The 11939-nt window shown below is 47.7% G+C and overlaps 1 pseudogene across 1 annotated transcript in view; it reads left to right on the top strand.

Moving 5' to 3' along the window:
- LOC114670407 (immunoglobulin lambda-like polypeptide 1) overlaps nt 1-11939 on the top strand; it is a 127234-nt pseudogene that overhangs the window by 61911 nt on the left and 53384 nt on the right. The window lies entirely within an intron of this gene.

Below are 11939 nucleotides of genomic sequence, written 5' to 3' on the forward strand. Positions count from 1 at the left end.
CCCTCTCTTCATTTCTTATCTCTCATACAATTTGTTGCTTCTCCTGGGTTCTCAGTGTGGCGTTGGGGGAATCCTGGCACCAGTGGGAAAGCAGCCTGGAGGAGAGGATCACAGGCTCCCAGGCGTGTCCCCTGGGGACATAGGCCAGGATAGGAGGAGTCGGCTCAGTGAACACCGGTCCATCCATTCTCTCCCACCTCCCCTTCCTCCTTGCAGCTCACCCTCCAACTCGCTGCCTGTGTTTTGGAGGGAGCTATTTCTGGCTGAGCCTCCAGATACACCTTCTGTCCCTGTCCTGGTCTGGACCTTCCCCTGACCCACGGCCTCTCTTTCCTCAGCCTGGAAATCCTACTCTAGGCCTGGATTCCCTGTGCTTCTGGCTCTGGCCCCTGGAATGCCGTCCTTCCTCTCTGCCCAACTCCCCACCCCCAAGGGCTGGACTGTCTAGGACACTCCCACACCATCAAATTCATGAGCTCTTAAATTTGGGGCCCACTTTGATTTTTCACCTGACAGCAGGTTCAGAGGTGTGAGAAAAATAGGAGGAAGTCAGGAAGGAAACACACATGAACGGCCTGCAAGAGGCTCAGGACACTTGTAAAAGATAGGCTCTGAGCTCCCCAGGAACAAGTGCAAGAAGGGTAATAGGTGCTCCATCATTTCTTTCTTTCTTTTTTTTTAGATGGAGTCTCGCTCTCGCCCAGGCTGGAGTGCAACGGCACGATCTTAGCTCACCATAACCTCTGCCTCCCCGGTTCAACGAATTCTCCTGCCTCAGCCTCCTGAGTAGCTGGGATTACAGGTACATGCTACAACACCCAGCTAATGTTTGTATTTTTTTAGAGACAGCTTTTCACCAGTTGTTCAGGCTGGTGTGCTCCATCATTTCCAAGAGATTACACAAGTCTTTGCTCGAGTGAAGTTGGTGTTTTCAATGCTGAGGCCAGGCAGCTCATCATAATTAAAAGTGGGGATGTGTTTTACCCAAGGCCTCACTACTGAGGGATTTGGGCTCTGACATGTGCACAGGTGACTGCCTGGCAGCCCTAGGACATGGAGATTTTCTCAGATGTTTGGCATAGAAAGTCACTGACCATCTTTGGAGGAAGCATCATTTTTGGGAAACACTTCTCCATTGGATCCTGAGCTTCCAGTGGAAAACCAGGTCCTGTGATGGGAATTTCTCTGTGAGGCTCCCTGGGTCTGGGGCTCCAGCTGCTCTCTGAGAAGAAGGTGTAGGGGGAGAGCATGGCCCAGCCACACCCAGCCCCTCCTGCATGGTTCCTGCTGAGCAGGGTGTTAGAAGGGTGGGGGCACCACCAGTGGTCAGGCCTGTGTTTCTGATGGTGGGGCCAAGGAAGGACACTCAGGGCATCCTAGGGAGTCTCTCCGATGGCTCCTGTTTGACTTTCCTGTGGCTGCTGTCACAAATGACTGCTAATTTAGAGGCTTAAAGCATCACGTATTGATTCTGTCCCTGGTGTGGAGTCAGACATCCAAAATGAATCCTAGAGTGGTAAAATCAGGATGCTAGGCAGGCCAGGCTCCTTCTGAGGGCTCTGGGGAGAATCCATTTCCAGGATTTTTCCAGCTTCTAGAGGACACCCTGGGCTCCTGGCCCCTTCCTCCAACTTCAAAGCCAGAGCTCAGCACCTTCAAGTCTCTCTCCCACTCTTCTCTCTCTCTCCCCACCGTCTTCTCTCACCCTCCCTCTTTCTCTCCCTTTCTTTCCTTCCACCCCCACACCTGCTCTCACTCTGACCCTCTTGCCTCCTTCTTTCCCTTATAAAGACCGCACCTTGGACCCACCCAGATAACCCAGGATCATCTTCGACCTCAGGCTCCTTCACATCCTCACATCTGTAAAGTCCCTGTGGCCAAACAACACTGCACATGGACAGGTCCCGGGACTGGGACACAGCCATCCCTGGGCCCTAATTCAGCCACCCACAGCTCCTTTCCCTCCTTCTTCTCTCCTCCGGGTATAAGAAGGGAATGCAGAGAGGTTGGTCAATGAATACACACCTACAGTTAGATGCAAGGAGTGTGTTCTAATGTTGGATAGCAGAGTAGGGTGGCTATGATTAGCAATAATGTATTGTATATTTCAAAATAGCTACAAGAGATAACTTCCAATATACACAACACATAGAAATGGTAAATACTCAAGGCCATACTCCAAATTCACTGTCTTAATGATGACATGTTGGATGCATGGAACCAAACAGTACATGCGCCTCATAAAAATGTTCAGTATTATGTATCAGTATAATATTTTCTACAAATAAGAAAGCAAAAAAAAAAGAAGTTAAGCATAAACTAGCTATTTGACCTAGCAATTCCATCGCTAGGAATTTATCTAGAAGAAATGAAAGCATGTGTTCAAAAAGACGTATACATAAATGTTCTCAGCAACCTCACTCACTCCAGGCAACAACTGGAAACAACCCAAGTGTCCGTCAGCTAGAGAATAGATAGACCCATGTGGTCTGTGCATACAGTGGAGTGCTGCTCAGTTATACAAAGAAAAGAAACTGGATACAGGCCACAGGAGGGATGAACTTCAAAACATTACAGTAAGTGAAAGAAGTAAAACTCCATGAGGGAAGTTGGTGGGTATGGACATAGTTTTGAACTGGCAGAATTTTTCTGTGTTCATCGGGGTATTATGTGTTGAGTCCCTATTGATCAGGTACTGTGCTAGGTACGGCCATTAGAGAAATGAGAAGCAGACACCAGCTCCATTGTGATGATACTCACCCGATCAGCCATTTCTGATGAACACTCAGGTACCCTGACTCTCACTGCTCACATTTGTAGGCTTTACTTAATGCCACTTAAACCTCCCTATTCCCCAAGTCTTCTTTCTTTTCCATTTTGTTTTTTAGACAGAGTCTTGCTCTGTCACCCATGCTGGAGTGCAGTGGCACCATCTTAGCTCACTGCAACATCTGTGTCCTGGGTTCAAGCAATTCTCCTGCCTGAGCCACCTGAATAGCTGGGATTGTAGGTGCCCACTGCAACACTGAGGTAATTTTTGTATTTTTAGTAGAGACGGGGTTTTGCCATGTTGGCAAGGCTGGTCTCGAACTCCTCCTGACCTCAGGTGATCCGCCTTCGTCGGCCTCCCAAAGTGTTGGGATTACGGGTGTGAGTCACCACACCTGGCCTCCAAGTCTCCCTCTTTCTAGCTCCCCTCTTTAGACACAGCTTTTTAAAGCAATCTCTGCCTTACGCATGGCTTCAATTGTTTTTTATATGCTCTGATGACAATAAAATTTAAATATTATTTATATAAAGCAGCTTTATTTTACATGACACCTCATTCACTACGATTGTAAATTCAAAGTTGCTCTAAGAAAGTAATAACTAGGCCGGGCGCAGTGGCTCAAACATGTAATCCCAGCACTTTGGGAGGCCAAGACGGGCGGATCAGGAGGTCAGGAGATTGCGACCACCCTGGCTAACACGGTGAAATCCCGTCTCTACTAAAAAAAAGGTACAAAAAACTAGCCAGGCGAGGTGGCGGACGCCTGTAGTCCCAGCTACTCGGGAGGCTGAGGCAGGAGAATGGTGTAAACCCAGGAGGCAAAGCTTGCTGTGAGCTGAGATCGTGCCACTACACCCCAGCCTGGGTGACAGAGCAAAGACTCTGTCTCAAAAAAAAAAAAAAAGGAAAGTAATAACCAAAAAGTTGTCATATTTTAGTATGCAAATTTTAGGAAATTTCCGTAATGGTTTGACTGTATATGTGTTTTTTTTAAAAACATGACTTGTGATGTCACAGAATGGAGTATCCTACAGAGGTTTCTATCTAACTTTCTACCAGAGAGCTCCATTTGAATGCAATACTTAAGAGTCCAAAGCTATGTCTTTTTGTTGTTGTTGTTTTTGTTTTTGAGACGGAGTCTCGCTCTGTCACTCAGGCTAGAATGCAGTGGCACGATCTTGGCTCACTGCAAACTCCACAACCTGGGTCCAAGTGAGTCTCCTGCCTTAGTCTCCTGAGAAGCTGGGACTACAGGCACCCACCATCGCACCTGGCTAATTTTTGTATTTTAGTAGAGATGCAGTTTCACCATGTTGGCCAGGCTGGTCTCAAACCCCTGACCTCATAATCCACCCAGCTCGGCCTCCCAAAGTGCTGGGATTACAGGCGTGAGTCATTGCACCCAACTGAAAACTATCTTATTCCCCATACCTATTCCTCTTCCTACATTCTCTGTGTAGGAGAAAGCCATTGCTATTTACCCAGTCCTTCAAACTAGAGCCTCAGCAGCCTGTTTTTCCTTTTACTTGCCCTGTTCTTCCACATCTAATCATCTAGCGCTTCCTGTTCTCTCTCCCAAATGATCACAACATTCTTCCATATACTGCAGTCATTTCCACTGCTTTTATCCTTACCTGTTCTTCCAGATGAACATAATGTCTCTCTCTCTTTTTTTTTTTTTTTTTTTTTTTTTTTTTTTTGAGACAGAATCTCTCTCTTTGGCCCAGGCTGGAGTTCAATGGCATGATCTTGGCTCACTGCAACCTGTAACTCCCAGGTTCAAACAATTCTCCTGCCTCAGACTCTTGAGTAGATGGGACTACAAGCGCCCGCTACCACGCCAGGCTAATTTTTATATTTTCAGTAGAGATGGGGTTAGTGATCCACCCCCCTCAGGCTTCCAAAGTGCTAGGATTACAGGCATGAGCCACCGTGCCTAGTTGTACCAGGGTTTTCTATTGAGTTTCTTGCCAAGGGTGACATCCAGTAATAACTCCCCGGCACTTTCCTCAGGACTGGAAAGCTCAAGCAGCCCAGGGTGAATAAAAGCCTGAGTAGTGCCTTCACCACAGAGGGGCAGGGTGGCCACAAGGTGGCCTGTTGTATCGACCTGTTGTATCGACTCCACCTGTAGCTGGTGCAGGGGGAAGGTGGCGCCCTGTTATGAATCTGTTATTTATGAGGCTGTGGCTGCTGCAACATCAAAATCCATACTGTAGAGCCCGGCAAGCTGGATGTGGGAGCCACGGAGGGCCACGAACTGCAGCACATCAGCAACCAAAACATGCCCACAGGTAAAAAAGCCACGGGTGCCGTTTACTCTCTGGCACACCTATGGCCACCCTCACCCCCTTCCCATAGCCTCATCCCCAGAGACATCCTCAGCTTCCAGCTCCCTCCTGCCCATAGCCAGCTTTCCCAGATCTGGGGCATGGGGGCAAAGGCTGACTCTGCCTCTTGTCTTTGTCATTGAGGCTTTTTTGATCTAGAAAAGGGAGAGCCCGTTTTGCAATGAAAATTCAAATACCCCAATTTTGGAATCCCCATCCCATTCTCTAGCTTACCTGGCTGGCCAGTTTGGTACCTAAATAGAGGAATCAGGTAAGGGTCAGATTGTTTCTTTTCTACCATCCCTTAAGGTAGCTTATTTTTTTAAATTTTTATTTATTTATTTATTTAGTTAGTTAGTTAGTTAGATGGAGTCTTGGTCTGTTGCCCTGGCTGGAGTGCAGTGGTGTGATCTCAGATCACTGCAACCTGTGTTTCCTGGGTTCAAGTGATTCTTTAACCTCAGCCTCCTGAATAGGGACTACAGGTGCCCGCCACTACACCTGGTTATGTTTTTGTATTTTTAGTAGAGACGGGGTTTCACCGTGTTAGCCAGAACGGCCACAATTTCCTCACCTTGTGATCCACCTGCCTCGGCCTCCCAAAGTGCTGGGATTATATGCATGAGCCACAGCGCCCAGCCCACATCTTCCATTTCTTTGCACTGTGTGTGCGTCCACTGAGTCAGTGGCTGCTCATGCTCGCCCCAGCCCCCGACAGTGGGACAGTCCATCACAGGGATCAGTACCTGGTGAGTGCTGAGCCTCACTCACCTAGCTGTGCAGGAGGTCTCCAGTGAGGGTGATGGGCACCAGGCTAATGATAATGTTGTCCTGAGTTCTGATGTGGCACTGGCCCTTTTCTGTCTGCTATGGATTGGAGCATCTCTTTTTATTCATTTCTTTATTTTTTGGAGACAGAGTCTCACTCTGTCACCCAGGCTGGAGTGTGCAGTGGCTCAATCTTAGCTCACTGCAACCTCCACCTCTCAGGTTCAAGCGATTCTGCAGCCTCAGTCTCCCAAGTAGCTGGAATTTCAGGTATGGGCCACCATGCCTGGCTAATTTTTGCATTTTTAGTAGAGACAGGCTTTCACCATGTTGGCCAGGCTAGTCTCAAACTCCTGACCTCAGGTGATCTACTGCCTCGGCCTACCAAAGTGCTGGGATTACAGGTTTGAGCCACCACACCCAGCCATGGATTGGAGCATTTCTAAGGCTTGAGGTAGTCATATTATGAAATACAATGCAGTATCTTCCTGATCTTCCCTGCTTTGACCAAGTGCTGAGGAATGAGCCCAGCACTGACAGATGTTGACCTGCACTGTTCTACATGATCCCTTACACTTCTCAGAATCTGTGAGCTGACCAGAAGCCTGTGGGCTTTCTATGTGTATTTCACAGTAATGTCCATGCCACCATTTTATGTTCCCTGTACCTTTTGCTACCCAGGGTTATGTGACCACTGGGGCCCCATTTGATGATGGGCAAAGTTTGGCAGCTTATAGGCCACACAGTTCCAGGGACACACATAGGTGCTGGAACTCCCTGGTGTGGGGTCCTATCAGCAAGCCTGAGTGATGACACAGTTGAGTCATACAGACCATCAACATTGGGACCCATTTCCTGGTTCTCTTTTGCCTCTTCCATTCAGGAGGTCAAAATCTGGGTTCATTCCTTTCTGCACGCTCTCCATCTAAGGAGTAGGGATATTAAACTGACCTTCAGGTACAGCTGTGGTGAGGGAAGAAAGAGGTCATTTATGTAAAGTGTATGGTGGTGCTGAAGTTTCTCTTCCTTTCTATTAGAAGAATGACACGACTTGGGAGGCTGAGGTGAGAGGACCACATAGACCAGGAATTCAAGAAAAGTGACACTTGTACTGTGCTGGGCATGTGGGGCCACATTTTGGGGGGAAAACACACATTTACAGACACAATCACAATCATGACACATTGATTCACCCCTAGCTACCTTCCAACCCTCCTGCACACAAACCCACACCATCTGAATGATATGGCTGTCTCCAGGGACTCTAGTGGATGATCACAGCTCTTCACTGAGCCATCTGTTTCTCACAGTGCACTCCAGGTCCTCACTCCTATCAGGAACCTGAATCCAGGCAGTCTCTCCAGACAAAAACAGGCAAGAGAGCCCCCTGTGATCCATCACTTAGAATTGTCATCAGCAAGGGAGTGGTCTTAGAATATGTACAGTGTTAGAGAGGTGAATGACACACACTGGGGCCTGTCAGTGGGCAGGGGAAGGGAGAGCATCTGGATAAACAACTAATGCATGCAGGGCTTAATACTTAGGTGATGCATTGACAGGTGCAGCAAAGCACCATGGCACAGTTTTACCCATGTAACCAACCTGTACATCCTGCACATGTATCGCAGAAGTTAAAAAAAAAAAAATTAGGAGGTGGATGGATTGTCTGAGGTTAGGAGTTCGAAACCAGCGTGGCCAACCTGGTGAAACCCTGTCTCTACTGAAAATGCAAAAATGAGCTGGGTGTGGTGGCAGGTGCGTGTAATCCCAGCTACTCAGGAGGCTGAGGCAGCAGAATCACTTGTACCCAGGAGGCAGAGGTTACAGTGGGCCGAGATCGAACCATTGCACTCCAGCCTGAGTGACTGAGCTAGACTCCGTCTCAAAAAAAAAGAAAAAAAGAGAGGAGCTGTAGAGAAATATCACAGGGTTAGTACTCATACGTCTGAGACCCCTTCTGAGTAGGGGTGAGCAGGACCTGGCCTTCCTGCCTGCCGAGAGCATGGTGTGGACATCATCCTAAATGCCTCAAATATGGAGTTTCATTGCTGTCTCTTGTCATCTCCATCTCTTTGTGCAATGATGGCAGTGACACCAGCAGAAATTGGTGAGGGGTCAGAACAGGAATCAGGTCCCCACTTGTCTGACACAGAGCAGACAGGACACAAGTCAGCAGGGATGGACTTCAGGGTCAGGACAGACACAGACAGGTCCCAGGCCTGATCTTCCTGGGGCTGGGACAGATGAGTTTTTCTTTCTCACCTCTTCTGGGAGTCACTTGAGGAATGGCCCTTGAGGAGACACTGTTGGCCAAGGGTTGGCTGGCCCAGAAATGTGTGTGTGGTCTTTTCTTTTTCTTTTTATTTATTTTTTTTTTTTGAGATGGAGTCTCACTCTGGAGTGAGTGGTGCGATCTCACTGGCTGGAGTGCAGTGGTGCAATCTCAGCTCACTGCAATGTCCACCTCCGAAGTTCAATTAATTCTCCCGCCTCAGTCTGCTGAGTAGCTGGAATTACAGGCATGGGCCAGCATGCCCAGCTAATTTTTGTATTTATAATAGAGACGAGGTTTCTGCATGTTGGCCAGACTGGTCTCGAACTCCTGACATCAGGTGATCCACTCGCCTCGGCCTCCCAAAATGCTGGGATTACAGGTGTGAGCCACTGTGCCTGGCTGAAATGTGTTATAATGGGACAGACCCCCTAACACTGGGCCTGTAGCTACAGCACTCCTGAGTAGCAGGGGAGGTGGGGAGGGACATGAGTTCCAGTGCACCAGGAGCTCAGCAAAGGGATGGTGACTGATTTCAGAGTCCAGCTCATCCTTGCAACCCTTCTGTGGAATCCAGAACACATCAGTTTCCATTTATTTTATAGAAGGTTTGGAATCTTCAGTGTCAAACTCGATCTGTGTTGTGTCTTCCCACAGGTTGGATAGAGGAACCCTGGCTATGGGTGTTTCCTGCCAGGGCAGTGACTGTGTCTTCCTCATTAGTCCTTATCCCAGAGGTCAGTCCTGGGGAGAACATGTTAGGCCCCATGGGCATTGCAGTGAACACATCCCTGGGATGAGTTCTAGGTCAGCCCTGGGCTGGGATCTAGCGCAGGTGTGGAAATGTTCCCTTCTCAGTCTGTCCAGCCAGTTGAGCCCTACACCAATCCTGGTGCCTGCCCCAGCTTCTGAGTCAGGGTCCCTGGAGGTGAGGTTGAGCTCTTGAGGACAGTGAGGTGCCTCTGGCCCTCGGCTCCTGCTGCTCTGATCCTGTCTAGACAGGGTGTGCAGGGCCACGCTCTTCCCTTGTGTGCATGTATCCCCCCTGCAGGCATCCCTCTGGATCTGGATGTTGTCCTCATTGTTATATCCCCAGCCCCACACAGTGACTGGACCTTTTGCAGATGTCCATTAAGTAACCATAAATGTATGGTAGGAGCAGAGCTGCGAACTATTTTGCAAGAAAACACCAGGCGAGGGGGGTCATATCTTCCTCATGTCTGGGTCTCCTGTGCCATCTAGTGCGGTTCTCGGTCATATATGTGCCTCTTCATATTTAAATACATTTAAATATTTACAATTAAAAGTTCAGGGCTGGGCATGGCGTCTCATACCTGTAATTCCAGCACTGTGGGAGGCTGGGACGGGTGGATCAGCTGAGGTCAGGAGTTCGAGACCAACCTGGCCAACATGGTGAAACCCCATCTCTACTAAAAATGCAAAAATTAGCCCATGTGTGATGGTGCATGCCTGTGAGCCCAGCTACTCAGGAGACTGAGACAGAAGAATCGCCTGAATCCGGGAGGCGGAGGTTGCAGTGAGCCGAGATCATGCCATTGTACTCCAGCCTGGGCAGCAAGAGTGAAACTCTGTCTTGAAAAAAAAAAAAATCAGAACTTCATCACAACAGCCACCATGCAATCCCCCAGTAGCCTTCTGTTCATGCAGCAGAGAGATTTCCATCCCCGCAGAATGCTCTTTCACATCTGCTGTAAGCCTGGCTGAGGGGCTGATTATTGAACTCCTCTAACTCAAAGCGTGCACCTTAAAGTGGGAATCTCAGGGCTGTGAGATTGGAGGTGAGACCTATAATGGGCCAGTGGAAGGAAAAAGTTGAAAGGTGGTTCCTTCAGTTCCTCTTTCTCACTTGAAGGCTGGCAAGTGTGAGTAATGCCTTTCTAGAGACCTCTGACTCCCCAGAGCCCAGGGAGAGTCTGGCAACACCGAGGGAAGGGCAGAATGATCTCCAGTGTGGCCTCACCTGGAGTAGGAGGGTGGGTGAGTTGCTCTCTGGAATAACTTCTTGTGGAGTTTTTGTCTCTGAAGATTGGCCAATGGACACCGTCCATGAGGGCAGCTACATTGAGGCAGACCTGCAGGTCGAGCATGATAGTCTAGGAGGATCTCTGGGAGCAGTTGGGTGACACCTGTTGCTTTGGAAATCAGGAAAAGGGCAATGAAGTCAGAACCAAAGCAAATATGTGTAGAAGTGTGACTTGTTCCTTTTGTATTTTAATAAGATAGAGACGAGGTCATTTGCCTCCATGGGCTTTGTGTGCTGTGTTTGTAACCATTTTTTTTCCTTACTCTGGTGTTTAATGGTTACCAGAAGATCAGTTTTTCCTGTCTATGTCACAGCAAACATCAAAGCCTTGGTCTTTGACTTGGGAATGCAGAGTCTTATTAGGTCCAGGCACTGACTAAGATGCGAGATATCTGGTGAGACTCCCTCATGCTCACTACTTGAACATAGTTGTTTCTCTGAGATGGTCTCAGAATCTTCAGTCCCATGCTCCATGTGCCGCATCCAGCAAAGCTCCCTGAGGGACCCACAGTTTCCAACCACCAGGGCACTGACATTACCTCTGTGTTCTTTTAGGCCCCCCTGAGGACCACCTGAGTTTAAAATCTCTACCACCAAGTGAGGAAGGCAATGGTGATGCTCAGGTTAGACTCCCTTTCTTTGCATTCTAAGGAAATGCTGCTTTCCTGATGTGAGAAACAAACTCACCCATTGAAACCCAAAGAATGGACTCAGAGGCCTGCAGAACAGAGAAAGTGAGAATTTTAATGATCATCTTGCAAGAGATAGAAATATATATATATTTATTTATGGTTGTCTTACTGCATTTTGTGGAAGCCCACAATGCATTGCCATCCTAGTCAGCTTAGGAGCTCTTCAAGTATTTGACTTATGACCTAAGTAGTTGGGCAGGCTGAGAAGAACAGACGAAGCAAGCTATTTTGCAGGCTAGTAAACTTTCAACTTAGACTATACTTCTTTGTTAAAGTGAGGACAACTAAGCGGGGTGGAAGGGGGACCCAACAAGCCGGCATTGCCCATCCAACCACAAGCTTAGTATTTCTTCTGTCCTTTGCTGAGCTAAACAACTTCAAGGCACTTTGTCTTAAAAATGGACCACTGTATACACTATTTCCTTCACCTGATTTCTTTCCCTCTCAATTAATTTTGGTATAAGGATATGATGGGACACATTATGTACAACATACACAATAGTCCTTCTTGGGGTGGAGTTCACTGGGAATGTCTTCCCATCTAATACATGACATGGTAGGATGTTTTTGAATGACAGCATCCATCATCAACTGTAATGCAGAGGCATTTTCGTCGACACCAGTTTTCCTCTTTGAATTAGGCATTGTGAGTTTACCAATCTAAATTGGTATTCTGTGAGAAAAGAAAGAAATTCTGTGAGAAAAGCTCTTGTCTATTCCATGCATGTCCTCTATGCTAGAGTGCTTTGTCTTTGACATGGACTCAACCACTGTTTCAAAAGTAGTTTTCTGAAGTCATCAACAGACGAACGCATCTGTGTAAGGGGGCAACAGAACTGATCTGATCCTCATAGCATCTTCTTTTGTCTCACTGCAGATTTTACCATCACCTGTCCTGGGTACGTATCTTGAACTAACTCATTTTCTGAGAAACAAATTTGCTGGCTTGAATATATAGAAACCTTAATCTGGATTCCTGTTAAAAAATGTTGGGGGTCTGGTGAGAGCAAATGATTTTGCAAGTGTATAAGTATGACCAGAGGGGCTGTAGAAATGTGTGTGA

This window comes from Macaca mulatta, chromosome 10, assembly GCF_049350105.2.
Source record: "Macaca mulatta isolate MMU2019108-1 chromosome 10, T2T-MMU8v2.0, whole genome shotgun sequence".
Classification (NCBI taxonomy): domain Eukaryota; kingdom Metazoa; phylum Chordata; class Mammalia; order Primates; family Cercopithecidae; genus Macaca; species Macaca mulatta.